This window comes from Callospermophilus lateralis, chromosome 3 (genome assembly GCF_048772815.1).
Source record: "Callospermophilus lateralis isolate mCalLat2 chromosome 3, mCalLat2.hap1, whole genome shotgun sequence".
NCBI classification, from domain to species: domain Eukaryota; kingdom Metazoa; phylum Chordata; class Mammalia; order Rodentia; family Sciuridae; genus Callospermophilus; species Callospermophilus lateralis.
Window position 1 is genome coordinate 163874126 of NC_135307.1, and position 5144 is coordinate 163879269.

Below are 5144 nucleotides of genomic sequence, written 5' to 3' on the forward strand. Positions count from 1 at the left end.
ATTGCCTGTGCAGACTGTTCTGGGGCTATGCTGCCCAATATGCCAGCCACCTGTTATATGTGGCTATTTAAATTTCACTTAAAATTTTAAAATTCAGTTCCTGAAGTCCACTAACCATATACCACTTGCTTTATGGCCCCCAGTGGCCAGTGGCTATGTTGTTCATGCAGATACGGAGCACTACCTCAATTGCAGATAGTTTTATTGAATAGCACTGGCCTGGAAAGTCAGAAGGTGATTCAGGATAGGTTCCTGGGGACACATCTGAGGGACAAATGGAAGAAGAATGGGGAACTTGAGCCATAGAATTAAGAAGAGAATCAGGAGACAGAGGTCCCAGCAAAGAGAAACTCAAAGGAAGAATTTATTCAACAGCTCAAAGGTGAGCAAAAGGGACAGAGAAGCCCCAGCACAGAGCTTGTATGCATTCCAACCAGCTGCCACCAAAGCCCGCGTCATCCATGTTCCCATGAAGACCTTCAAAAGGCACCATTTTCTTCCCACAAGTATGCCCTGAACTTGGCCCTGCCTATGAAGGAAACCTTGAGAAGGACAAATGTCAGCTTCAGTTAGCAAAGCAGATGCCCAGAGGCTTGCTTTCCTGCCTTTCATCAGGAGAAGCATTTAAAATTGCACTCAAACATACAAGGCACACGCCTGCCCGTGCCAACACGCACCTCACCGAAAGGCGGCTGCCTGCATACCTACGCAACTTCCTGTTTGCTTGTGCAATTACCTGAAGTTCACGTAAGAATGCATGTTCTGAGTGCAGCCTTTTCTGGCCCAAACATGTATGTGCATATTTTGAAGGTGCAAATGAGGCACTAAGCACAGTTTTTTAATGTAGCCCTAAGGGGTACATTATTCAGATCAGCAAGAACATAGCCATCCTACATTCAGGCACTGACTTTAGGTCCCACTAGAGGCCACAATGTTAAACAAGCAAACAAACCTAGTTTCCCCATGTGGCCCACAGCTTTCCCCTTGCCCTTTATTCCTGTCTCCTCCTATTAAAGTTTCCTTGCCTCTGAAGTGTCCACCTTATCCTAAAAGTCTCCCCAAATCCTTCTCTAGATTCCCGTCTCATTCCCTAGGTTATTTACACATGTATCTCAATGTCTCCCCCACTCAATTAGGACCTTGTCTTTTTAACTTCTGTCTGCCCCACAGCGTCATGAATCAACCTTTTGAAATGCATACCAGTGCACCTTCTCCTAGAATGAGTTCCCCAGTCATAGAATCTGTAACTGTGGCCGAGTCTAGGCAGATGTTCAACTAATCATTTCCCCTCCCCCACAACACAGCTGGACCACATTTCCCAGCCTCCCTTGCAGTTCTATTCAGCCATATGACCAAGTTCTGGCCCCTGGGGAGGAGCAGAAGTGATATATTGACACCTCTAGGTTCACCCTCTCTCTCTTTCTCTCTCTCTCTCTCTCTCTCTCTCTCTCTCTCTCTCTCTCTCATCTACTGGCTGGAAACAGAGGACCCAATGGAAGGCACCATAGTGTTGAATGAGATAGCAACTAGGTAGAAGGACTCCAGGTACCTAAATGACTGCAAAGCAGAGTCCTTCCACTCCTCTTCCCATCTTTATTTGACTGTGATAATGAAAAGAAAGTAAACTGTATGGTGTTAAAATCCTAAGATCTGAGGTTGTTTATTAGAGCAATCAGCCTACCCTGTTGTGATAAATTAATTGCAGAATTTCTTCCAATTATTCCTCTTCCAGGCAATGTGATTTAGCCATCTCTTTCGCCAAATGTGGGAGCCTATTTTCCATCCCTTGGACTGTGGCTTGGCCATATGACTTGCTTTGGCACATGAAATGAAGCAGAAATAACAGCAGTTGCAAATGCAGGTCTCAAGAGATCTTGCCATCTTGTGCTCACGTTCTGGGAACTCGGTCTCCACCAGATGAATAAACCAGACTAGCCTGTTGGAGATTGAGAGACAACAGAGTGAACAGCCAAGTTGTCCCAGCTAATCAGAAGTTGATACAGTTAAGAATTTCTTATCCAAAATTCTTGGAACCAGAAAGCGTTTTATATTTCATATTTTTTGGACTTCATAATACTTCATGTACATAATCAGATATCTTGGGGTTAGGACCCAAGTCTAAACAGGAAATTCCTTTAAATTCATGTAGTTCTTATACACATAACCCTAAGGTAAGTTTTTAATTTTGTGCATGATACAAAATTTCATGATGTAGAATTTTCCATGTGTGACATCATCATGTTGCATCCTCAAAAGTTTTCAAATTGGGAGTATTTTGAATTTCAGATTTTCAGATTAGGGATGCTCAACCTATAATGAATTCAAGCTAAATCAACCAAATTCAACTCAGATCAGCGGAACTTCTCAGCAAAACAACCCCTAGACTTAAGAAATAATAAGTGGTAGTTGTTTTATGTCGCTAAGTTTTAGAGGTCTTTGTTACACAGCAAGAGCTAACTGATATACCCAACTTATATAACTATTTAAATAGATTCTGTTCAAGCAGTGATTGATTTAAGCCATAATCATTCATCTTCTAATTAATATACATTTTTCTTTATCCTTAACCAAATACAGGGCAGGTATAATCAGAGACTCACACAAAATCCTCAGCTTTTCTAAGACACAGATGTGCTATATCTTTATTTTGTGGTAAGTTGCAACTATTTCATATTTCTCGGTCATAGCCAGTAGATCCCAATAGTGTCCAGAGTTTTGCATCCCATTAAATATCTCAATGACTACCAGATTTTTGTTTTGGGGGAAAATTTGCTTTGAAAGCTGCTTTGAAAGCTGGCTGTTGCGCTTTTGTTTTATCTGTGTGTCCATATGTCACATACTTTACAAATTATCTCTGGAGAATTCCCCCAAGAGCGTTGTAGTTGAGGCTATGTGTTCCTCTTGCTTCATATCTTCCACCCCACCTCAGCTTCAGTAGAAGCAGGGGCAGATTCTGATTACTGAGGACTTCTCTTAAACACATGCAACTTACCTCTTACCAGTCTGCTTATAGGAGTACCCTCAAGTGGGAGAGGAGAGCCATTAAATCTCTCAGGGGGACAGTCTTCACCATGGGGTAATGCAAGTCAATGGAGAAATACCTAGGGTGTTTGTTCTTTGGGGTACACTTCTGAAGTGCATTCTATATGAAAAATCAAAGGATTCCCCCAAATAACTTTCCCCTAGTTCCTTCTAATACTAACACACTTATATAATGTACTCTTTTATTGTCTTTCTCTCTTGCCCCCTTCTTCCCTGCCCCTCACTCCATCTTCCAGGGCTCATGTTTTTAATAAGCAACTTGTATCCAATTCTTCACAAAATAATATGCAAAATGCTTTTTGTTATGTGTGTATGTGATGTTTGGGTCCTTATGGCTTAAACCCATGGCCTTTCTCAATCAATCCTGGTTACAATGGTTTGAACTCAGATTTGATTTGAACTCAGATTTCATCCTAAGGTTCAATTATCAAGATGGTATTGGCCCACAAAGCTCTTCTATTTTTTGTTGAATGAATGAGTTTGTTAATAAATAAGAAACTTGATCTGCTAGCCTTCAAATATGGTTATTATTTCCCTATTTTTATCAATAAGTTACTTTCTTACTTTCATTCATTCAAACACTTAATAAATATTTAGCATGTGCTAAGCACAGTGTTAGCTACTGTGAACGTAAGGATAAATCAGATCCTATCAAACAAACATGGTATGGATTGCATTTTGTTCATTCTTTCATTCATTCATCCACATTTCAGGCTCTAGAACTTTTGTGTAAGATTCTCATTTAAAACCCAACCTAGAATTGGTCAGGGAAGAAAATAAAACTAGCATAATGGACACCAAAGATGGCGGCCTAGAAGACACAGGTAAGGCAGATGGCATTCTTCCTAATTCCTCATGTGGCTCACTGGCCATTGATGGGTACAGCTCAAGACAACAGAGTACCAACACCTCAGTTTACCTTCTCCTCTGGGCATGCACCTCTTTTTCCCTCCCAACATCTCAGCCCCATCTTCCTTTTTTCATTCACATCTGCACATATCCCTAGAAGCTGTGCTCTCTTCAAGATCTTGTGCTCACAAAGAGCTACTTGGAAAGGTTTTTCTGTTCATTTGCATTCTCACTGTAGGTTTTCAAGACTCCATAATGGTGGAATTTTAAATATTGTAACAAATATCCCAAATGCTCTTTAGGCTTTACCTGTGCTATGTCACCCCAAAACTCAGAGTGCTAACCCCATGATGGAGGATATAGCAGGCAAAAATTGGAGCATCTTAGGGCCCCTCTGCTTCCTGCACACAATTCTTATATCTTGAAAACTTGTTTTCTCTCCATGACAAATAACAGGAGATAAAAATGCTGTCTACCTTAGCTTGGCCTCACAGGCACACATAAACAACTAAGTAATATATAGACAAGCTTAATCTCCTTGAATAGAAGGGCCTTAGACCACTATGAATCAGATATAAAAATATCCTTTTATTAATTCAAATTGGTGCTGCAAATATATTGTATTTCATCAAACAACTGAATATCTTTATTACTAATATCACTCATTGCAGTACTTTTTTAAAAAATCAACTCACTTTGATTTAAATGTATTTAAAGAGAAATTTTATAACACTACCCTAAATGGGAAACCAGTGCCATTTTATCATAAATAGTCATTAATATAAAACTTAATGTACTTCTTAGTTAATCTTTAAATCAATAAAATACTAAGTAAATGAAAACAGACATCCATATTCCACCAAAAATATTCTTATGCATCAACAGGGATATACTTTTTATTCTTTGAAAGCACTACCTTAAAATATAGAGGGAACTAGACATGTCCACACACCCACCTCTAATGGATAAAGGAGGAACCAAGACAAACCCAAGCCTTCGTCAGTAACCAAAGTCAATCTGGTATTTCACCTTCTGTCATGCATCAGATCAGTGACGTTTCATCCACCCACTCTCCACCATGAAGGCCATCAATGTTTCCATCCACTCTCATGTTGAAAGTTGATCTCAACTGGACAGGAGGCCATCGAATGTCAGGACTCCTTCCTTGGGATCATAAAAGGCTCTTGATGCTGAAGGGGGAAAAGAGGAGGCCTTGCTCATCCCAACCTTGGGTGCAGCCTTGCCCATCCTCG